Consider the following 25,857-nt stretch of genomic DNA (forward strand, 5'->3'; position numbering starts at 1 on the left):
CTTGAATACCCCTGGCATAAAGCTTTACTTAAAGTTGACCTAAACTTTGCCCTTGCAGGACAAAGCAACATGTTCACTTTAATGCAAATCTCCACATTTTTCATCACTCACCCAACTCTCTTTCCAGCAGTCAGGACTGAAAGGGAGCACTACATAAGTACCAGTTGCTGAAGTCAAAATTTTCATAAATTTGTGGACACCCTATGTGAAAGTTCTGATTGACCCAGCAATGTAACTTAGGGTATGTCAACCACCCCTTCATACCCAAGAGTTCATATATTGTCTTCAGCTCCCGGTGTTGAATAGAGCAGTTAGGTAGCAACGGATTACCATCAATTGGCAAAGCATATGTTTGGTTTAAACATTTTAGAAATAACTGTATTTGTAAGATTGGACTGCCAAAGTACTTATGAATATGGAAGTCAAAAAGTCAAAATGCTTTTAGCCAGCTGCATATTATTTATTACTTTTTACCTGGATAAAATGGCTTGAAGTATTTTGCAAAAATCTTTGCTTAAGTTAGTACCAAGCTGACAGTTTCAATGGAACAGTCATTCAAGAATGCAGGATAATGATTATTAAGGAACTTTTATCACCTTCTTCGTGTTCAAACTGTGTGCGACGGTGCCGTACTTGTCAAGATCAGCATATTCTAGCTCTTATGTCATGAACAGAGCTGACATACTAGGTAATGGAGAAAAAGGAGTCAATGATTGGTCTTGTCTTTTTTAACCCACAACATGCCAAGCCCTCTAAGAATTTGCTCATAACTTGACTGAAAACACCACATCACAATGGATTAAGTTGCATTTTCTCCACATAATTAAACTGATGACATCGATTTAGTTTGCCAGGAACATTGGAAAACCCAATCATACAGTTTTTCTTATCTATTTTCTGATATCTTTGCCAGTGGCAGCTTACAGTCCTATCGTACAGCCACCTCCCCATTCAGACACCCTCTTCTCAGCGCATTGTACAGAAAATGGGAATTATGTGTAAAGAAAGAAACTGAATTTCTATGCTTCATGCACAGATAATAGAAAAACAACCCAGCCAGCGATTTTGTTTTGTTTTCTTTTTTTCATATGATTTTTCCTAACAGACCATCATACAGACAACTGGTGTCTTTAGAGGTCTGTTTTTTGGCTTTTTGTTTTGTACGTTATTGTGAAGTAATCTAAACTAGAAAAAAATGCATTTATGTATTTAATATGACTAATATTCTGACAGGGAACAGGAAACAAGAAACCGCAGGTCAGTTTAGTGGATTAACACAGTAATAAACCCAAAACCAAAAATGTAATACGTTTCAGCTCACCAATCATTAGATGTGGTGGCTGCATTCGTTTTTTTTGTTTTTTTTTTATAGTTTTAGTTTTTTTTAGGCTTTTTTTCCTGTTTACTACAGGGCTTGACAAATTTCCTTTGAATTTAGGTGCCTGCTAAAAAAGTTAGGAGCCAGTTTTTTAAATCAGCTGCCCGGAACTGCATGTCCAGGGTGTAGGGCAATAGGAATTGCTCACGCCTGGACCCAGGCCCAGACTGGGAGAAAAAATAGGTCCGGGCATAGACTGAGCAACCCACACTCTATTGCCATTCCTGCCTTGTTTTTTTACCTCACACCAAAACAAGGCATAAAACGGACCCGGAGTCCGCCCCTCTGTACCCTAGATGGCATTTCAAATGAGAGAATGGGGACGTAAGCCATGTAGCCAATCTACATTGTATCCATCCCTCTGAATGTTTGTGCTTGGTGGCCCATCCCCTTTTCAGTGATTGGCGGAGCCTTGAAGCCATACAAGCTGTAGCCATTGGCTTCTTATGCGCATGCCATGGCATCCCTAGGATGGCTTGTGTTTGTGTTATGGTGTCAGGCTTGTGTGCTGCCTGCCATGTCCCTGCATGGGAAACTGAAGAAGATCTACAAGTACAAGGTGCCGTGAAGCATGTCCTATATGTCAGGAATTGGAGTGTGAAGCTGGACAAGAGGTTCAGGTTGGCTCTGGACAGTTTTGTGGAGGGATAAAATCATAAGGTAACTAGAAAAAGGAAGGAAGAAAGGACACATTGAAAGTGTAAGTTCACCTTTACAGAAAATCTGTAAGGTGACCTTACACTGGACCCCCACCCCATCCCCCCTGGTCCCGCTGTACCAGTGACCCGCGATCCCCTGCTGTCAGGCACTGGGATGCTGCTTCACCGGTCCGGGAATTTGAAATCCCTGTGGATTTCTCTCCTCCCAGTACAAACAGGATGAGCTAGATGGATTCTGATTGGTTAGCGCCGTCCATGTGAGGTATGGATAGGAGATTAAGCCGCAGGGATTTCAAATCCCTGAATCAGTGAAGTGGCATCCTGGTGCCTGACAGCGAACAGCTGACAAAAGCCCAGGATCAAGGACGCAATTTCTTATCGCCATGGGGACTTGGCACCTGAGATTTACAAACCCCTGGTTTACTAGCATGGTCAGTTTGTGTTTGTTCCTTCTGGATTGGAGCTACAGGACTCTGTACAAGTACCTGGTACAACAGACACATCAGGAATATGAAATGTTGGGGTAACGTATTATTTAAATCATTTTGACTTTGCATCCTCTTTAACTGTTGATTTTTCTATATGTATTATATTTCACTATGCCCTCTTACTAGGAATACTCAGATAATGCCACTGTAGATGTTTTTGCAGCTATATAGTATACAGTATATTGCAATTACAGGAGATCTATCATAGTATAATTTGATATTAGGTTATATATATTTGATAACTCAATGTTATCTTAATACACTCCAAGTAATACATACAAATATTTACTTACAGTATAGTACTGTCCCAGCGTTATTCCCCCCAATAGACTCTAGTTAGGCAGGTCATCTCCAGTACATTGTGGTGTCACAAAAAGCAGTATTGTAATGGGAAAATGTTTCACTAGTATCATTTGTAGGCATCTGGTACAAAAAAACAAGAGGTACGAATCTTACCTATGGTATTTTTAATCTGTATCAAGTCTGTTGTAGCAGTCTTTCAAAGATAGTCCAAAATGTATGGCTACATGCAAACAAACAAACAAACAAAAAAATCACAATTAATTATTAATTAAAAATGAAAGAACAACTCCACTAGGTTTTTTTTCGTATACACAAGAGTCAGTTAAAAAAAAAAAACAAAAAAAACTATAGTCTGCCGAAAATTTAGGAGCAAGAGTAAATTTGATAGACTTTTATCTAATAAAGCAGAGTAGTACTCTTTTAATATTGAGCTGTTAATAGCACTACTTTCCTTACATTTAAATGCCAGGCAAACCAGCTAGATTCCTTTAAAAAAAAAAAAAGGCATATAATTTCATTTGATCCTCTGCGGCTGTGGGTAGCAAAGAAATTACCCAATACTTTTGGGTATGAGAGAGCCTGACATGCACTAATCTTCCTCTCATGTGATTGTTAGGGGGCAGGGTAAGGATCCTTAGCCCTATGTCAGTTTTACTAAAGTAACTCTCTTTATTTGGTCCCAGTGGCTGAACAGAGCAGCACTGGAGCGAAGAAAGGATATAGACACACCGTGGAGAGGGTTACAGTGTGGAGAGGGGCATTAAACAGAATCCATTGCTTTACCCTGTCCTCATAGTGGCCGACTGCATTATTTGCAATTCTAAAAAAGGAAAATATCAGATATTAGCTGATGTATTTTGCTTAACAGGGATGGTGTTAATGCCAAATTGCATGTAGTCCAGGCTTTTCTGCATTTGTTGTGTTCTGCAGATCCTGTTCCCAGAATCAAGACAGGGTGCCATGGGCATATTATTTGCCGAGGTATCAGGAGCCGGCAAGCTAATAATTTTCATTGTATCAGTGCTAACAGAGCCAGGAATTGATACACAATTACATTTAATATTTTTGTTTTCTTTTTTAACCACTTGCCCTCCAGAGGATTTACCCCGCTTCCTGACCAGGCCATTTTTTCAATACGGCGCTATTTTAAGTAAACATTGCGCAGTCATGCAACGCTGCACCCAAATGAAATGTATGTCCTTTTTTTTCCAACAAAGAGATCTTTCTTTCAGTGGTATTTAATCGCCTGTGCAATTTGTATTTTTTGCGCTATAAACAAAAAAAGACCGACAGTTTTAAACAATATTTTTTACTTTTTGCTATTAAACATGTCCCATAAAACATTTTAAAAAATCTAATTTTGGCATAATATTAGGCCAAAATGTATTCTGCTACATGTCTTTGCTAAAAAATCCTAATATGTGTAATTGGTTTATGTAAAAGTTACTGGAATACTGGAATTTACTGGAATACTGGAATTTTTTATTTTTTTCACTAGTAATGGTGGCGATCCGCGACTTATAGAGGGACTGCGGTAGGCATTCTGACACTGGGGGGAACTGACTTGGTGTCACTGACATCTCCAGTGACACCAATACAGTGATCAGTGCTAATAAAAAGCACTGACACTATACTAACGGCACTGGGCAGGAAGGGGTTAACATGTAGGGCGATCAAAGGGTTAACTGTGTGCTGGGTGCTGTCTTGCTATGAGGCTGTGTTCTGTGTTTCACTGTAAGCACACTGCTTTGTATGGCTCTGCTATGCAGAGCCATACAAAGCAGTGTGTAGGAGCTGACAGAGGAGAGATCTGTGTTGTTTATGCACAGGTCTCTCCTCCATCGGCGATACTCGGCAATCACTGGGTGCAGGTACACCACCTACCCGGAAATGCAGAATCAGGTATATATACGTGATTGTGCGCACTTGTGTCGCCCTTTAGCAGTATTTCTGCTATAGGGAGGCGCGGAAGCGGTTAAAGTGTAACTTCACCTTGCCCCTAACTTACCTAATTTGCTGGGTTGTCCTCAATTTAGATACTCACCCACCATATCCAACAATTACCTGCTGCGATCTGCTTCTCTACTGACAATCCAATCACGGGTAGTGTAAAGATGGGACACCCTATTATTAGTTACAATAACAAAACACCTGAGCTCCTGGTTTGTCATTGATTAACCACTTGAGCTCCGGAAGGTTTTATTTTCTTCATGACTGGAGCATTTTTTGCTATTCATCACTGCTTTAACTGGCATTTGCGCAGTCATCCAATTCTGTACGTCAATTAAATTTCTATAACTTTTTTCACACAAATAGAGCGTTGTTTTGATGGCATTTGATCACCACTGGGTTTTTTATTTTATGAGATATAAATGAAAAAATAAATTTTGAAAAAAAAAAAGCATTTTTTTCTACTCTCTGTCATGAAACATATCCAATAAAATTACATTTTGTCATAAATGTAGGCCAAAATGTATTCTGCTACATGTCTTTGATAAGAAAAAATCCCAAAAACTGTATGTTAATTGGTTTATGTGAAAGTTATGGCGACTTTGAAAATTGACCAGTTCTGTTGTACTGACGGCCTATCTCATTTCTTGAGTTCTTAAAATGCTTGTACACGGCTGGTCGTCAAGTGGATGGTCGTCAAGTGGATAAACGTACTACTCTATGTGTTGATATACAGATTGATATGTATTTCTTCTGATCAAGTGGCTTTGGCTGTGAAATGCAGATTAGCTGTCAGTGATCATGTGCTTGGAACCCGGTAATTCAGAATTTGTTATTCTAAGACTAAAGCTGGCGATAGGTGATGCAATGTTTTCCTGCAACCATTGGTTGCAGAAAAGAAAATCACTTGCTAAAACCCATTCCCACCCACAAAACGTTTGTGCTCTCCCAGCAGGGAGGGAAGCCGTCCCTGCCGGGAGAACACTGATTATTTCCAGCTGCCTCCCTTTCGGGAGAGCACAGTGATTATTTCCAGTGGCACAAGCTGGTTGTACCCAAGTCACAAAACAGTCAAAACTGATACAATCAGCCTGCTCATTGATGGTTAGAATCTCTGCCAGGCCCTGATGAACCTGCCGAAATTCAAACAATTTATAGCTGGCTTTAGTGTTGTCAATGACAGTTCAGTTTTTGTGCTGGGGATGAACAATCAAGAGTGTTTCCAGCACAAACACATACCTCATATATGCAGTGCCATGGAATAACATGCACTTCAATGACACCACATACATACAGTATGTGTTACATTATTATCAGTGGTACCATTGTTTAATGGCACCTCTGATGAACCCAAATGGCAACTGGTTGATATAGACATCTCAGGGTTCAGAAGGTCTTCCTACTCAGGTTAAAGTAAATCTGGCCTGGGAGAAACATGTAAGCAGTCATTGCTGACGTATCTTTCTAAAATGCTAGTTGCCTTGCTGATCCATTGTCTTCACTACGCTCTGAGTCACTGACTCGAAATAAGCATGCAGATGAGAAGTTGTGACTTTACTCTGACCCAACTAGCTTTATGCTTGTTCCAGGTCAATGACTTAGAAAGTATTGCTGAGACAGTCAACCAGTTAATTACCTTCAAGTATTTTTAAAGCTAATAGTTTTTTTTAACCACTTGCTTCCCAAGCCTATTCTGACACCTCTCACATAAATGTAAAAATCAGCTTTTTTTGCTAGAAAATGACGTAGTATTCCCCAAACATTATATACTTTTTTAAGCAGAGGCCCTGAGAATAAAATTGAGAGTGTTACAATTTTTTATGTAACAGTATTTGTACAGCGGTTTTTAAAACTTTTTTTTCTGTAAACAATACACTTTAATTAATTTAATGCACAAAAACACAATATAATACCCAATTGTTTGGTAAAATGTAAAAGATGATCTTACACTGAGTAAATAGATATCTAACATGTCACATTTTAAAATTGTGCACGCTTGTGGAATGGTGAGAAACTAAGCTATTTAAAAGTCTCCTTAGGCTAAGCTTTAAAAAGCCTCTACAGGTTACCAGTTTAAAGTAATGCAGGAGGTCTGGTGCTACAATTATTGCTCTCGCTATAAGGTTCACAGAGATACCTCACATGTGTGGTGCAAACACTGTTTAAAATATGCGTATGTGTTCGCCTTTGTGCAAGAGCATGAGGGGACAGGGGTGTGTAAAAATTTTTTAATTATTATTTTGTTTACATTTTTTATTTTTACACTGTCTTTTTAAATGTTTTTGCTCACTTTTATTGCTATCACACAAGATGAACAACATCTCTTGTGATAGCATGGGCAGTGACAGGTTCTCTTTATTGAGACATCTGGGGTATATTAGACCCCAGATCTCTCCTTTGCTCTTGAAAGCATCCGATAAAACTGAAATTGGTTTGAGCAGATGCTTTCACAGAATGGTAACGGCCTATTTCTTAGACCATAGAGATGATCAGGGACATTTCGGTGGTACAGGAGAGCCCAGGAAGGTGGCTGAAGATGGGGGGAGTGACCCCCTTCTGCTGCATGGAAAAGTGATCCAGAGGCTATTTAGCCACTCGCTTTATTCAGCATTTCCGTCTGAAAAGATTGATACTGCAGCTGCAGCCCTGGCCCCGGGATAACCACTTAAACTCAAGGACATATAGGTATGTCCATTTGAGGCAAGTGGTGATCTTTGATTGATAGAGTAGAATAATTAAAATTCCTGCCAATTTCTCTCCATTTCCTGTCTTGTACAACAGAAAGTGGGAGGAAGTTTCTCCGAAGTAAGGGAAAACACAACTGACATTCTCTGCTCTGGTGACAACGAAAAATCGAAACATCGGGATCCAGGCAATGCTCCCAAAAGGATCTAATATGAAATAAGATAGTGTTTTTATTGGTCAGAGACCCCCCCCCCCCCCTTTACAAGCAAGGAGCCCACATGGCTGCTAAACATATGGTTGATATATATATATGTGATTGTACTCTTGATTCTAATAAATATTATTATTATTATACAGTACAGCTACAATACAATCAAAACAAGAGGACTAAGAGGGCCCTACTCATAAGAGCTTACAATCTAATAGATACTGGGTTTATTAAATCCAACTGGGAATGTCAGCTGGATCACATTTCGATCGGCATGTCAGCAAAGAAGGCTATCGGTTTTACCGCTGCTAGGTGACTGGCTGGGTGCTCAGCTGTCTACAACCAATAGTATCAGCCTTCCCCCAAATGGACTCACCAGCCCCATAATGAAACCAGCACTGGGTCCTAATAGACTGCCGCTGCTGCCATAGAGACAGAGATGCCAGACCAACGCTTTCAATAGCAGGGGTAGGACAGCAAGAGGAGATTGGGGACCTCCATGGTGACAGCTACACAAAAATTGGCAACTGTCCCAACCTATAACCAGCCTTTGCAGTAAGGTGCACATGGAAGGGCAATGCACATTGCAAACAAAGGATTTCCCAGCAAAACTTACCAGCCAGCATGCAAAACAACGAATTTAGCTTTGTCTAACAGTTTTCTTTAAAAACAGAAGGTTTTGTTTGCACACATTTCATGTTGACAGAACACCAGGGCCTGGTCACAGGTGCGACCTTTGCAACCCTGGTAGTTCTGCCACTGCATTGGACTCTTACATATCTCTTGCTTTCTGCCAATGTGGGGGGGCACAAGACAGAAGGCAGGGGGTTCACTCCAGAACATGTGAAAGGGACCCGCTGCAGAATTGTGGGGAGGGGGGCCCTTCAAGGTTTTTTGCACCAGGGCCCTGAAAGTTCTAGTTATGCAGCTTTGCTATCATCAATGTATAGTAAATATAATTACCCAAATTTGACTTGGTAGCAGCCTCAGTAGAGCTCAGAGAACAGTAGAGTTCAGAAAGGTGGAGGAAAAAAAAGCACAAGAAGCCATATAAGTTTGCTGCAGTGCAAGGAGCATAGCAGATTGATAGAGAAAATATAGCTCATCAGTCTGCTGCTTCTCCTTTCACTCTCTAGTCACTTTGTGGGACGGGGAATTGAGACTGAAACCCAGGAAGATAAGATCCTCTTCTCTGCTTGACAGAACTGTGCCATGGGACACAGCTAGTCTCAGGACTGTTTGAGCAAAAAGAAAATTCCTTTGACAATTAAATAAATTGCATATGTACGTATATTTAGTCCATGTATTTAGCTGTTTGACTGGAGTTCAGCTAAACTGAATGAACATTGGCACTATTACATTGTTTTCTATAAAGTGTTGGTGGGTCCTTTATGGGTTGGCTGGACTTGCTTTATAATCATTTATTTTATTAGTTTGACATGGAAACTAAATGTAAAAGGCTTGTTGCAGTGTCATTGCTGAACATTGCACCTAAGTGCATTTTAAAAAGTACAGTATGTTCATGTTTGATAGATACAATAAAAGGTGACTGGAAGAAGGCTTTCCATTTCTGAGAAAAGGTTTAAAATCCTTTCACTCGTGGTTCTGAAACTATTAAGTGATGAATAACAAAAACTAAAAATCTTACGGTGACTGTTGGAAAATTATTTTTAAAGGGGACCTTTAATCGTTGTTGATCAATTTTAGTTTTACATTTTAAATATTTATGTTTTAAAGTGTATTGTTTATCTGTGTTTTAAGTTGTTATTAGGGTTGCACCCATACCAATACTGGTATCAGTATTTGTGCCGATACCAAGCATTTGCACGAGTACTTGTACTAGTGCAAGTGCTCCATTACCTAAAACCAATACCTTTGTGGTGCGATTTATGGGCTCAAAACACACTGCAAAGAATAGCATTTGATTTGAACAGTAATGCAGTGCGATTCCTGTCCGAATCGCTTGCAGTTTCCCGTAACTCTCCTGTGTAAGCCTAGGCTTGTCATAGTGACTTCAGCCTGGGTTCACACAGGAGCGGTGAGGGAAACCGAATGTGTTTCTGACCGGAATCGCACTGCATTTTTGTTCAAACTGCATGCTGTTCTTTGCAGTGCGATTTGAGCCCATTTATTGGCTGCGCTAGAATATAGGTTAAACTAGATGGACTTGTGTCTTTTTTCAACTAGACAAGCTATGTAATTTTGAATGGGCTCAAATAGTACCGCAAAGGTATCCGTAATTGGTATTGGCGAGTACTTGAGTAGAAGTATCAATACTCCTAATCTCCAGTAAAAAACAGGTATCGCTGCATCCCTAGTTTTTATTTCTTAATAAAATCTTTGTTTTACATAAATATTTAATATACAGTTAATGAATGACGAAGCATTCCCAGAATGTTATGGTTTTCTAAATAGAGAACACAGCAGAAGCGGTTTTATTTCAGACTCTCTAAACCTGATTAAAACTTTGGATAGATGCTACTTGGCTCATCTAGTTGTTTATAACCTTTTTTGTTTTGGATAGAGTAGGGAATGGCTAAGTCCCCTATCAGATTTTTTTCTTTTGCTGCTGGTGTCCCATCAGAGAGATTTCCCCTCACTTTGGGGTTTATTTACTAAAGCTAGAGAGTGCAAAAATCAGGCTGACTTCTGCATAGGAACCAATCAGCTTCCAGATTTTATTGCCAAAGCTTAACTGAACAAGCTGAAGTTAGAAGCTGATTGGTTTCTATGCAGAAGTGAGCCTGATTTTGCACTCTCCAGCTTTAGTAAATAAACCCCTTTCTGTCTGAAAGTAGAAATCGCTATACAAAATGAGGAAATATTCCCTCTTAGACAGTTATCAACAGAACAGGTGTCCCCAACAAAAGATTTCCATTCACTACTTATTCCTGTGACAACTCAAACATTTTGGATTTTCCTATAATGACCGTTATCAACAGGACAAATAGGGTGAATCTTCCCTCACTCCACACACAGACAGCAAGGGGGCTGAGAGGGGCTTTATAGACTGTACTCAAAGGACCTATTACGTAGAGGACCTATGATATCATGTGATTGGAAGGAAAAAAACTAAAAAGGGTGTAGGGTGCTTCTATGGGGATCAGGGCAAATATGGTAGAGGAGTGGTTAAATTCACAGTTGCTCTTTAATCTACTAAGCACTCTAAACAGGCTTTTTATCAGCAAAGTAGAACATTTTTGAAAAAAAGTCCATTCACTCCACTTGTCAGCTGAAAATGAGAATACAAAACAATGATATGTAATATTTTATATTTACCTTACAAATAAACAGAAAATATTTTTTCAAGGTTATTTTGTAATCTGGTTATGGCCATAATAAATAAAGAAAATATATACAACACCACTCAACATTTGGTTTAGTTATAAATTTGGCCCATAGCTACTGTAACTGAATGTATACAGCACCACTCAACATTCCCTTCATAGAAGAAATAGATACATTTAGTTTAATTATAAATGGGGGTCCTGAACTAACGTATGTACAAAGTTTGTGTGATATGTACTGGCTCTGAAATGAGCTTGTGGTGAGCTGCACTGTTTTTAATGGAAGTGCTGTAAAAGATACTTATAAAACTGGATTGGTATCTATGGTAGCAGCTCCCCTAACCAGTCCAGTGCTCTTAAAGTTTACTAGAATGGGAAATAGTGCTTTTATAGTTATACAGCCATCCATTTTACACAACTCAAATAGTGTACTTTTAAAAACTCTACAAAATGTATATCAGGAGATCAGAGGAAGGTAAATGTAGCATTTTACTGATGTTGTTGCCTGTTATCCTTTGTATCATTGCTTTGTGTAATTGGCCTTTCGACATCCTCACTGTAGTTTAAATTGAGTTACTGAGTGAGGCCAGAAATATGGCGAAAACAATGAAGAGGATTTTGAAACTTTAGGTTAATGAGTTTAAAGTTGTAGAAAGTGAGTGTAGAAAAGTTGTTTCAAAAAGTTGATTTTGTATATAGATATTTTGGTTTTACCTCTACTGTCTATTTGTATGTCAGGCAGTAAAGCAATTCTGCTTAAAGTGCACCTAAACCCCAACTCAAAAATTGCAGCTTGTCATTTCTTAGATATGGAGGGTGCATTAGTTTTCTTTTTTTCAGGCTTTTCCCTTTATTTTCACCTGGTGATCCTGCCAGTAATGCAATGCCTATCCTAGAGTGAGAGTACTCACTTATTGTACTATATCTATTGAGGAGCAGCATTGTTATTCTAAGCTGGTTTGGACCACAAACACCTTCCCTTCTCATCATCTCTATCACATAGGAGATACAGAGATTTGGGAGACAATGTTTTTGTCCTACGAATGCCTAGTGCTTTATAAAAACTGTTAATATAAATCATTTAAAGGATACCCTATTTTTAAATGTAATAATGAAATGGAATCTTTTTCAGAAAAGCTTAAAGTATCAGAACAATACTGTATATAGCGAGGAAAGAGAAGTATAAAAACTGCATTGCTTTTACAAAAAAGGGCTTTATTGTAGTATCCAAAATAGCACCTTGGATTAAAAACAAATAAGCGGAACAAAGAAAAATCCACACCCTAAGAGTTTCCCTTATGTTACTCAAGATAGTATACAGAGACTTTTATACAATGTACTGCATTAAACAATATCTCTAATATCTGTGTTATAAGAATGTCCCCCAATATATACAAAATAGGTAAGTATAGTATAAAATTCTACTTTATATGCAGACTTGGATTGTTCCCAATTGTCCTGCAATTAAGGTGCTTAGTGTAATAATTCTAATACAGGACATGTTCAAAAATGAACTAAACTTCACCCAGTTTCCTTGCAATATCAATTGAAGTTCATATCAGTGTAATCCAGAAATAAACGTAAGTCAAGTTGAGGACTTAATATTGATGGAATCTTAATTCCATATATCAATGGAGGGTGATGTCTAGGTTATGTATTTGAGTTAGATCTTCCTAGTATATCTTTCACTCCTCAGGATGACAGTTGTAAAGTAGATAAAAAAAACCTGATATATAATTCAGTTCCCTGTGTAATCAAACTGTATAAAGCTGTTTTTTACTGACTATAGTTGGCACAGCATGTAAGCATATAAAGTTCACAAAATGTGAATCACAGTGGCTTCAGTAGCATAGTATTAATGAACAATCAATCCTCTTTGTGGCATAGAAGTCAGATTTGTGCATAAAATCACAGTTCATCACATTTAAGAGCTGAAAATGCCCAAGATGCCAGATACATAACAGTCAAAGTCCTGTTAGAACTTGAACAACAAACAAAAAATCTGTACATCCCCTGACTCTTGATGTATAGATGTCAGATACTGCATGTTCTAGGATGTATGTCTATGTCTGGTATGTCTAAGTATGCTGTATGTCCTCAAAATGTAGATATGCTATCAAAAGAAGCGTAAGTTACTGTTCACATAATCCAATAGCGAGTAGAGAATCCTCATACTAATAGACTTGAAGGGTATCCAGGTAGAGGAGGTCTTGCTGTGACAAAAAACCTGCATCTGTTATGCGTTTTGTCTCCGAGATTATGATTTTTTACAATCAAGCAGCGGTGGCAAGAAAACTGGCCATAAAACAGGCTCTTTTTTAAAGCAAAGGTAGGGCCAAAGCTCTTTTGGCCCTACTCCTTCAGCTGACACTGGGCTAAAGCCTGCTGTTGGCTGACATCACAGAACCAGCCCAGGCTCTGGAAAGATCATGACTTTAATGTTGGGATCCCCACTGATGCCTGGACTGGCAGTTGTCTCAGCTTATCAGCAGGCCACTGGGAGCCTGAGCCAGTGCTCCTACTCCCTGCACAGCCCAGCACACAAGTTAGTGCTGGAGGGGCAGAGCAGAGAGCCGATGACTGAGAATCACTGGCTCTCTGCTCACTGAAGACTGAGAACTGAGCGATGAGCAGTCTTTGATCACTTCGTTATCAGTCTTAGAAGCAGTATAGGACAGAAGCAGCATCAAACCCATGCTGCATCCACCTAGATGAGTTTGAATATTTTTTTTTTCTGTTGAATCCTGAACTTCTCTTTTAAGTGCTCCATGGGATAACTGCAGATAGATGATGCATATGTAGAAAACATTACTGATGTAAGTGTAGAAAACCTCCTGCGCTCCTACCCTAATCCCTACAAAACTATTATAGCTGCCAACATCCAATCATATACCTGATGATTAAATGAAAATACAGAGAAAAAAATGATGTGGCGCTACTACAACTAATAAGTGCATTGATACATAGATGTGGAAGATACCGCATAAATAAAACTTAATAATAATGTAAATCTTATAAATATATATAAATAAATATAATATGAACCTCCCAAGTGCTACAAAGTGAAATATAACACAAGTAGAATCAGAAATATAAATAAAAAGTGATAAAAATATTCCACACAAATGTGTGTGTGCACATGAATAGTGATAAAAGACCGGAAATGTCCATACAAGGACTAATTGTGCCCAATTGATCCTAAAAGGATCTAGAAGTGTTAGTGAACCAACCAACTAGTCCACATAGGACTACAATTGCTATTGTGCTCCAAACAAACAAATAGTGACAAACGCATAAAGTGTATACCTGATAATGAAAAAAATGAATAATCATGCATCAAAAAATGATCCCCTAAATCGCACAAAAAATTCAAATAAATACCCATTTGTGGGTATCATTTGTGGAAAATTTGATTGCTGCACTTTTCTTTAATAAATGGTATTATACTATGGGAGCTTCTGCTTGTATTTCAGAACGAGCATATTGGCCGCATTACATGATAATTACATGATATCACGGGGAGAGGAGGTCTGCCACCATTTTACCTACCTGAGAGGGGGAGATTACCAAGGAGAAAGTGATGCTGCTCTGGAGGAGCTTTCTTACATGATGGATCCAGGATTAGTGATCCTAAAAGTGTTTTGACCCTGTGTGGGTCAAGACAATGAGGTGAGCACGCATTTCTGTCACTTGTGGATACCCCCCCATCACCTTACACAGTTTTATCACCCATCTTCACGAGTGATTTCTTCTATTGAATGTATGGTGGTTTACACCAATTTGGACATTTATATATGTGTTTACACGTTTTTACGTTATTTAATGACATGCGTTGTTCTTTGTGAATATTGTCTTTTCATGGCATGTGATTTAGTTTATGCACTTTAAGCATGTGGGTATTTATTTGAATTTTTTGCCTGATTTAGGGGATCATTTTTTGATGCATGATTATTCATGCGTTTTTTTCATTATCAGGTTTACACTTTATGCGTTTGTCACTGTTTGTTTGGAGCACAATAGCAATTATAGTCCTATTTGGGCTAGTTGGTTGGTTCACTAACACTTCTAGATCCTTTTAGGATCAATTGGGCACAATTAGTCATTGTATTTATTTATTTATTTCAGGTACTTATATAGCGCCGTCAATTTGCGCAGAGCTTTACATATATATATTCATTCACATCAGTCCCTAACCCTCAAGGGGCGTACAATCTAAGGTCCCTAACTTACATTCATACTAGGGCCAATTTAGACAGGATCCAATTCACCTACCAGCATGTCTTTGGAGTGTGGGAGGAAACTGGAGTACCCGGAGAAAACCCACGCAGGCACGGGGAGAACATGCAAACTCCAGGCAGGTGTGCCGTGGCTGGGATGTATGGACATTTCTGGTCTTTTATCACTATTCATATGCACACACACATTTGTGTGGAATATTTTTATCACTTTTTATTTATATTTCTGATTCTACTTGTGTTATATTTCACTTTGTAGCACTTGGGAGGTTCATATTTATATTTATTTATATATATATATATATATATATATATATTTATAAGATTTACATTATTATTAAGTTTTATTTATGCGGTATCTTCCACATATATGTATCATTGCACTTATTAGTTGTAGTAGCGCCACATCATTTTTTTCTCTGTAATAACATTACTGATGTGTCATAGCAATTAATGTGGGCCAGTCTATGCATCGGGCTTGATTTACCATAGGCAAAAAGAATGTGCACTTTGTAAGTTCAGTTGCTCCAGAGCTTAGTAAAGGAGGGGAAGCTCTGCTGACTTCCATCATGCAATCAAAAATTCTGTTCTTTTTCTTTTTTCATTGCAAGTGAAAGGGTATTCTTTGCAAAGTGAGGCTTCACCTCATTTACTAAGCTCTGGAGAATGAGAACGCATGAAGGTGTTTTGCCTCAAAACAAAGTATTTTTAACACTACTACAATCGCTCACTAATACACAGATTAGGCTTAATAAATATTAAAGCAAAACATGATTTATTGAATAAGTTCTGTTAGTATAATAACATAAGAATTGTCAGAATTGCAAATCATATTTAGATCATATTATGGCAAGAATAAAGCATCAATACATCACCGGATATTATAGCATCACCCACTGCCCAACGATTGGGGGACTCAGCAACCAGCAAAGGGGAATCCGGGAAATCACCACAAGGCACGTCTGCCGCGTCTTCAATAAGTCCCAAATTCCCCTAGAATCCCCCGACTTTTATATACACAATTTGCAGTGTCCTTGTTTACTGCCATGCGCAGTAGACTCTATTTGTGTAACTATTGTGACTATTACCTTGACTTGTTCGATTATATATCTTATAACTATAAATCCTTGACTGATTGCAACTGGTAACTATGAATCATAGATCTAGCCTTGATAGATTTTAACAATGTCCTTGTCTTATTATTCTAAACTCTAGCTACCCCTCCACTGATATATCCTACTAAAATTATGGCAATTGAGTGTCACTCATCCTTCACACATACATTCTATACACCCATGTCACATATGTATCACAGAAGGTAAAAAACATTCTTCAGCCTTTACAACCACTTTAAGCATGCAGGACATGTTGGAGATTTATTATTTTGGGATATAATCCATAAAATGTAAGGAGGTGATTACAACAAAAATGTATTGAAATTAAAAAGTATGTGGATCTATATATTAATTGGGTCAAAATGACTCCGTATGTTTTGCTTGCTTTTCAAACAAAAGGGAAAGAATTGTTTTGCATTTTGATCCATCTCTCTGGTTCCCATTTCATACTGTTTGTGATTGAATACGTTCTGCTGCACATTTTGGTGAAATTATGTCATTTTGATCCATATAATAAGTATTTATTTGGCTTTGTCAATCATTAAATACATTTCTAATTTTGCTTTCAAGTAAGTTATATATAGGCAACCCTTGTTCCTAGTTTTTGTGAGTGATGTTATTGTGTAACCCTAATAGTACCTTGTTTGTGTTCTACGCTGTCGCCATTATAGGATTTGTTGTGACAGACACGATGGACACTTTTCTACATACGCACCATGATGTCATCTACTATGTGTAATCCTTTAAAAGCCTGTTTGGTGGCCAGTTTTCATGCCAAAGAATGTTGCAGAATAGAAACATGTCTCAGAGATTATGCTTTTTATGACACAAAGAGCCTCTCTACATAAATGCCCCTCAAGTCTCTTAGGATTAGGCGTCTCCACTCACCAATGGATTATCAAAGTGGTGACTCGTGCTTCTTTTAGAAGCACACACATACATTTTCAGGATGTACTTGGACCCTAATCCTAGGACATGCAATATTTGACATCTATACAACTGGATTTATGTGATGTGCTGTTGTTTGCTCTTCAAATCCCAACAGGATTAAGCATTTTACTGTTAAATATCAGGTCTCTTAGGCATTTACAGTTCCTAAATGTGATGAACTTTGATTTAAAATGTATGCAAACCGTTATGCAAATGATTTAGTATATGTGTAGTGTATGGTATTAAAACCAAGGTCCATATATTGCAGAATTAGAATGCTTGTGAATACCTCTGTTAGGCTGGGTTCACACTTCTGCGGTGCAGCATATTGCATGTGATTCACACAGGAACCTCACCGCATTCCTGTGCAAATCACATGCGAATTGTGTGCGGTGCGGTTGGAGCCATATATTTTATATGAATGCATTGAATCCACACTGGAGTTGGATCGCATGGGTATTCACACCCATACGATACAATTCTGCACATCACACCACATTTTGCTGACCTATTTCAGGGTATTATTAACTTAACATGCACACCTGCAGTGGTTCGCATGAAATGGGTGCGATTGTGATGCGGTGCGGAATTCGCACAGAAAGCGCTGCAAATTACGCACCGCATCAGTGTGAACCCAGGCTTACATACACCACAAGCCATAGATGGTGGAAGGAAAGAAAGTTGCCTTATTCCCACCTCAACACAGTCAGTGTAGATGGGGAAATGCCTCCCGCAGCGCTATTATGTTCTGCCACTGGGGGGAGCAGAGGAAACTTTCCTGGCCAGAAAGAACACAATGACTACTGCTAGCAGTTATAGCCACTGGCAGTAATCGTATGTAAATAGTCTGACAGGTTGATTGTACTCAAGTTGATATATTGATTGACTTAGATACAATCAGTCTGTCCATACATGGAACGAATCTTGGCTGGTCCCTGCTAGACCAGTCAAATTCCAATCCACGTCTAGGCAGAGCTCTGACAGCTGTGTGACTGAAAAATTATATAAATGTAATGTGCATTATACAAAATAAAACACATGAAAGCAATGCTTGCTTTCATTTAGCGATATTCATTATTTAAAAACAAAAAATCCTTACTATTTTCAACCTCCGCACATGACACTCCTACACATTATGAGGGACAGTTCAATTTTCATGATTAAGACTGTAAAGATTTTTTTTTTTTAATAATGACTGTCCATAAATGGAAGCTAGCATTGCTTTGATGTGTTTTGTTTTACATAATATTATTTAAATCCTCAGCATCCACTGAATGCCACAGCACACTTTTGAATTTTATTGTTGCCATACAGTTAGGTCCATATACAGTATATTTGGGCCAGGCACAGTTTTCATACTTTAGGCTCTGTGTGTCACCAGAATAAATTAAAATGAAACAATCCAAATTAATTTGGAGTGCAGACATTCAGCTTTAATTCAAGGGGTTGAATATAAATATCACGTACAAATTTTAGGAACTGCAACCATTTTTATACACACTCCCTCCATTTTCAGGGGCTCAAATGTAATTGGACAAATGAATATAATCATAAATAAAATGTTAATTTTTAATATTTTGTTGGTAACCCTTTACTGGCAATGACTGCCTGAAGTCTGGAACCCATGGACATTACCAAAGATTGGGTTTCCTCCTTTCTGATGCTTTGCCAGGCTCTAACTGCAGCTGTCTTCAGTTGTTCTTTGTGGGTCTTTCTGCCTTTAGTTTTGCCTTCAGCACGTGAAATGCATGCTCAATTGGGTTGAGATCAGGTAATTGACTCAGCCATTGCAGAATATTACACCTCTTTTCCTTCAAAAGCTCCTTGGTTGCTTTTGCAATGTGTTTTGGATCATTGTCCATCTGTACTGTGAAGCGCTGTCCAATCAACTTTGCTGCATTTAGCTGAATCTGGGCTGACAGTATATCTCTAAACATTGCAGAATTCATCCAGCTGCTTCTGTCTTCTGTCACATCATCATTAAACACCACTAACCCAGTTCCACTAGAAGTCACGCATGCCCATGCTATCACACGGCCTCCACAATGTTTTACAGATGACGTTGTGTGCTGTGGATCATGAGCTGTTCCAAGCCTTCTCCACACTGTTTTCTTCCTGTCATTTTGGTACAGATTAACCTTAGTTTCATCCGTCCAAAGAATGTTTTTCCAGAACTGGTCTGGCTTTTTTAGATTGTTTTTGGCAAAGTCTAATCTGGCTTTTCTATTCTTCAGGCTTAGGAATGGTTTACACCAGGGGTCCTCAAACTACGGCCTGCGGGGCACATGCGGCCCGCCGAGGACATTTATCCGGCCCGCCGGGCAGGGGCGTATCTGCCGCGAGGCAAGGGACTAGGGATTGGCAGGTCGGGAGAGCTCGGTAGGGCTCGGGCGGGAGGCAGGAGGGTGGGATCAGCAATTTTAGAACAGGAGAAGGTGGGCTCGGCTTATGAACCCGCACCACTCACCTGGCCTCTCTGCAGCCAGCCGGCCATCTATTCTGATCAGTACATGCAACCGTCACGCCTGAAGGGCGGAGCCTGGAGCTGACCATGAAGAGAGGGAGCAAAAGAGGAGACTCCATCGCTGCATGTCGGGTATCATGGCCACGGGCCCTAGATAAGTGCAATAGATGATCGATCTCCTCCCTCTCTCTTTCCCCCCTCTCTCCTCTCTCCCTCTCCCTCCCTCCTCCTCTCTCTCTCCCCCCTCCTCTCTCTCTCTCCCGTCCTCTCCCCCCTCCTCTCACCCCCCTCCCCTCCCCCCCTCTCTCTCCCCCTCCCCTCTCTCCCCTCCCCTCTCTCCCCCTCCTCTCTCTCCCACTCCTCTCTCTCCCACTCCTTCTCTCGCTCTCCCTACTTCTCCCCTTCCTCTCTCTCCCCCCTCCTCTCTCTCCTCCCCTCCTCTCTCTCTCTCTCTCTCTCTCCCCCTCCTCTTTCTCCCCTCCTTATCTCTCCACCCCTCTCTCTCTCTTTACATTGTACACAGATCTGACCCAACAAGGTGTCCTGCATTTACCGTATATTTTGCTCCATAAGACACACTTGGGGGGAAATGTCTGTGCGTCTTATGGAGCGGCCGGCCCAGTATTCCCGCCGCCGTTGTATGTCCGCAGTCTCTGGTCATCTCATGTACTATGTCCGCAGTCTCTGGTCATCTCCTGTACTGTGTCCGCAGTCTCTGGTCATCTCCTGTACTGTGTCCGCAGTCTCTGGTCATCTCCTGTACTATGTACGCAGTCTCTGGTCATCTCCTGTACTGTGTCCGCATTTGTTCATAGTTTTTTTTTTAAAACTATAGTCCGGCCCTCCAACGGTCTGAGGGACAGTGAACTGGCCCCCTGTTTAAAAAGTTTGAGGACCCCTAGTTTACACCTTGTGGTGAACCCTCTGTATTTGCTCTCGTGAAGTCTTCTCTTGATTGTAGACTTTGACAATGATACGCCCATCTCCTGGAGAGTGTCCTTCACTTGTCTGGATGTTGTGAATGGGTTTTTCTTTACCATAGAGAGGATCCTGTGATTGTCCACCACTGTTGTCTTCCGTGGATGCCCATGCCTTTTTATGTTGCTGAGCCCACCAGTTCTTTCCTCTTTCCTCAGAATGCATCAGACTGTTGATTTGGCTACTCCTAATGTTGCTGCTATCTCTCTGATGGATTTGTTTAGTTTTTTGAAGTCTTACAATGGCCTGTTTCACTTGCATGGACAGTTCCTTTGAACACATGATGTGGGTTCACAGCAATAGATTCCAAATCCAAATACCACACTTAGAATCAACTCCAGACCTTTTACGTGCTTAATTGATGAAGAAATAACAAAGGAGTAGCCCACACCTGGCCATGAAACAGCTTTTGATTCAACTGTCCAATTACTTTTGGTCCCTTGGAAAAGGGGGGATAGCTACTCTTAAGATCTGTAATTCCTTAACCCTTTCTCCAATCTGGATGTACATACCCTCAAATTAAAGCCCATATCCATTATATAACTATAGCTTGAATATGTTTTGGTAACTATCTGAAAAAAAACTAAAATTGTGTGTCCAAATATATGTGGACCTAACTGTATATACCAATGGTCTCCAAACTGCGACTCTTTGCTTGCCTGTCTGGCCCTTGGGGCATAATTCCTGCAACTGACAACAACAGTGAGGCACTATCCTTCCCACTGACACCAGTGATGGGGCACTATTCCTCCCACTGACACTAATGATGAGGCACTGTTCCACCCACTGACACTAATGATGGGGGCACTATTTCTCCCACTGACACCAACAGTGAGTCACTATTCCTCCCACTGACACCAATGATGGGGCACTGTTCAACCCACTGACACTAATGATGGGGGTACTATTTCTCTCACTGACACCAACAGTGAGGCACTATTCCTCCCAGTGACACCAATGATAGGGCACTATTCCTCCCACTGACACCAATGATGGGGCACTGTTCCTCCTACTGACACCAATGATGGGCACTATTCCTCTCACTGACACCAATAATAGAGCAATATCCTATCACTGACACTAATGATGAGACATTGTTGCTGACATCGGGACATTTTCTACTCCTGCTAGCTACAGTCCGGCCCTTCTAAATTCTGAGGAATAGTAAACTGGCCCTTTGTTTAGAAAGTTTGGAGACCCCTGAAATATATATTATATAGATGGATAAACTGTTACTGATTTAATTTGAAGGTGAACTCCAGCCTTACCTTCAGTCTTGCACAATTTCACAGGCTCCACACAGTGTGCATTAGGAGCTGCTTTAGTTAAGTCAGATAGAGCCTGCCTCATTTTCATTTTGAAAAACATCCAGCATCGTTTAGACTGTTCCTCCCCAGCTTCTCTGTCCCTAGTCATTCATTGGAATTCAGTTCTTTTATTTGTAGAGGCACGTCATATGTGGCCATTATCTAGGGCAGTTTGAATGCAGATGCAGCCTGCCTAGGAACTTCTCCCAAAAGCAAGCCTACTGCTTGCATCAGGATTGAGGGTTTTAGAGAACCCTCTGTGCTGGGGCAGGGTGCTGTGATACTTTCAGGAGGTTATATGCAGCCCCAGACTGGACTGTCCCTCCAGCAATAATCTAACTCTACAAGGACCTAGTGACATTGGGCCTAAAACAAGGTGTGTAATGATAAAAAAGGAAAGATGTTATTTATTTATTTATTTATTTGAGCTTGATAAATTGTTGTGCAAGTTTCATTTGTCATGAAACATTGGAACTACAATTATGTTATTCTCCAGGGTCTCTGCTTTCAGAAAATATACCATGTTTGGGGGTTTTAAGTACTCTTCAGGCTTAAAAGGATTTTTAAAAATTTGTGTGCAAAAATGACTCTGGCAGCAAAAGGAATAAACAATAGTTTAAAAAACCGTAGATAAGCTATGAAAAACACAGTCAGTTGGACCTGTTTTAAAGACTACAAAATTTTACAAATTTTTAAATAAAATACTGTTTTTTTTTCTTTTTTTTATTATTCTTTAGTAGGAGACAGCCCCTGTCAGCGTTTTATTAATGTAAGGGAGAAAACTGCACCTATCAAGATTCAACTTAACAACAATATGTATATTGTAATAGAAAAAGACCTCTGATTAATACTCATACAATACAATTTTTTGTATAGATGTAGAAATAGGACATACAAGACATAAATATACCCCCCAAAAGAAAAAAAAAAACTTCAGAGGGAAAATCATAAAGTCCCCATACTATATAACAACAACAGTGTTGAAAGGTAAAAAAGATTTTAAAAAATCAAAATACATTCATAAATGATGATTGAAGAATTACTGAATAATATTGCGCAAGTTCTAAGTCATCTGATGCAGTAATGTTATTGTGTTGTGCTTATTGTCAAATATATGGCATCATCTGATGTTGACCAGAAATTAGCTTGAAAGTTACAGTTTGCACATATACCATACAGTGCATATGAGTGAATTCCAGCTAGCTTATACACAGTATAAAGTTCAGACAGGAGGTCAGAAAGGTTCCACAATGAGCAATATCACAACAGGATTATTAAACCATTGAGTTTCATCTGTCACAGCCAGTGTAATGATTTCCAAATGGCCTTGTTGTAGAATTATCTGCAAATCACAAGCTAAGTTAGGTGAATATGTTAATAGTCCATTACCAGTATTTTTTTTTAAATATTCTTTAATTTAAAAAAAGTAATAATTTTTACAATGACACATAGCAAAAATAACACTGTTCATATACATGGAGAAATATTTCAACAGTTCAATTAAGACAGATCTTTTACAAATAAATAGTGAAAACTACACTCACCGGCCACTTTATTAGGTACGCCTTGCTAATACCAGGTTGGCCCCACTTTTGCTTTCAGAGCTGCCTTAATTCTTCATGGCATAGATTCAACAAGGTGTTGGAAACATTCCTCAGAGATTTTGGTCCATATTGACATGAGCTACTGTTGCCTTTCTATCATCTCAAACCAGTCTGCCCATTCTTCTCTGACATCAACAAGGCATTTTTCTACACACAACTAAAGTTCACTGGATATTTTCTCTTTTTCGGACCATTCTCTAAAAAACCCTAGAGATGGTTGTGCGTGAAAATCCCAGTAGATTAAGAGTTTTAATATATACTCAGACCAGCCCAACTGGCACTAGCAACCATGCCACGTTCAGAGTCACCTAAATCCTCTTTTCTTCCCCATTATGATGCTCTGAACTTCAGCAAGTCATCTTCACCCAGTCTAGATGCCTAAATACCTTGAGTTTCTTCCATGCGATTGGCTGATTAGCAATATGTGCTACCAAGCAATTGAACAGGTTTACCTAATAAAGGTGTCCGTTTATGAAACAGAGATCAGCGGCGATCCCGAGGATCGTTGCTGATCTCCAATCATTAGTGGTTTAGGAAACGAGATGATCAACGGAGAAGATGTTCTCCACTGATCATCTCAGCACACAGATGGCCAGTGTATGAAGGAGCGATGTCAGCCCTTCACGGGCGTTCTGTGTTCTTCCTCCAGATTCTCCAGCTCAAAGCTGGAGAATCGAAGGAACCGCAAACGAAGCAGCGATAATTTACCGCTGCTTAGTAAACAGTGTTTGACTGACCTCTTACTGTAATCTCGTGAGATTATAGTAACAGCAACCGTTTTCCAGCGATCAAAGTGTTTGTAGATCGCTTCTCCCTTCATTCAGAGAACTGATCTACACTGCTTCATAAAAAGCCATTCAGAGGAGAACTGTCTTCTCCGAGAATGCCGGAGAACTGAGCAGCGGTCATTTACCACTGCATGATAAAAGGACACCATTGTGGTTGTTGAGTGTATGGTAAAAATACATATTCTCTCAAGAAGGTTGTTATAGTAGGTTAGGAAATATTAAGTATTTGAGAAGAAGCAGAACAAAATATTACAAGATGGCATTAGAGTTCCATTATACTCGATTCTGCACACTCTGAAGTGGTGCAGAGACAAGATTGTTCAGAGACTGTCCAATTGCACCTAGGTGTACAAAAAGGGAAAAAGTGGGAGGGAGTTGAAGGGGATAATGAGAAAGGAAAGAAAAAAAAACGCTTGATCTCTAAAGAGCCTAGCTCCCTTTATCCTGCAGTGTTGTCTAGAAAAAGGGGGTACACCCACTGCTTTATTTGTCTTGTGTGTCAGTTGGAAGAGTTAATTATCTGGTTCTTACTGGTAGGCAATCCAGTAAGAATGATAGGAAGGGATAAGAAATGGAAAGAGAAGGGGGGAAGGGTAGATAACTGATGGGGAATAAGTGAAGAAAAGGGGGACCAAGATGTCTGGAAAATAGGAGCCACATAGTCATTGTGATTCCTTTAGAGATGAATTAAGTTTAATTCAGTCCTTTTATGGCTTTATAGGTTACAGAGTATTGAAAGTCTTTCCATGCCTGCCACCTGCTATTGAAGTGAGTTAGTCTGTATAATTTATAGTGCATAATGGATTCCATATCATGAATGTGGTCTATGTTCTCTACCTACTGTTTCAGAGAAAGAATTGTGGCAGATCTCCAAAGTCTAGGTTTCTGAACTTGTGCTGCGTTTATGAAGTGTCTGGACAAATGTTTAGGCGGGTGATTGAATCTGTTTCAACATGGAGTAAGAAGGTTTCTGGGGAGTAAGGGAAGTTCAGGCCTGTAACTTACCTAATCAGTGAATGGATTTTTTTCCAGAAAGTTTGTAGTGGTATGCAACTAGCGATCAATAAAGAGAAACTTCAGCGGAGAAAGGGAAAATTAAAAGTCAGCAACTACAAATATTGTAACTGCTGTCTTTAAGAAACAGATACATACCAGTCAATGCAGTCCAGTGCTATCTTCTACTCAAGATGGCACCATCTTGGTTTCATCCTGTAATTTCCTGATAAATTACAGCCAGCTTCCTAGTGTGCATGCATGAGACAGGGCCTACTGTTAGATTGGTCCTGCAGCTTTCTGGGATATGTTGTGTTATCCCAGAAGGTTGCAGGAAGGTGGACCGAGACCACCCCATTCTCACCTAAGCAAGCAACGAGGGAATGGTAGCAGATACTTCCAAAAAAAAAGTGTGGGAAAAAAATGCCTTTTTTTTAGGATAGGGGAGAGGAAAATAAATAAGGTAACATTACTTTTCAGGTGAT

General features: G+C 39.6%; 1 protein-coding gene across 3 annotated transcripts in view; it reads left to right on the forward strand.

Annotated features, from left to right (window-relative positions):
- The window catches only part of TMEM200C (transmembrane protein 200C), a 118,035-nt gene that overhangs the window by 24,327 nt on the left and 67,851 nt on the right, over positions 1-25,857 (forward strand). Inside the window, exon 2 of one of the 3 annotated variants that reach the window (XM_089677907.1) lies at positions 14,432-14,627. The exons of the other annotated variants lie outside the window; for them this stretch is intronic. The gene's annotated coding sequence lies outside the window, so the exon portion shown is untranslated. The remainder of the gene's footprint in view (positions 1-14,431; positions 14,628-25,857) is intronic. 3 annotated transcript variants of the gene reach the window in all.

The sequence above is a fragment of the Staurois parvus genome, unplaced genomic scaffold (assembly GCF_062004578.1).
Source record: "Staurois parvus isolate SC_StPar_1 unplaced genomic scaffold, SC_StPar_1.0 ptg000015l, whole genome shotgun sequence".
NCBI lineage: Eukaryota > Metazoa > Chordata > Amphibia > Anura > Ranidae > Staurois > Staurois parvus.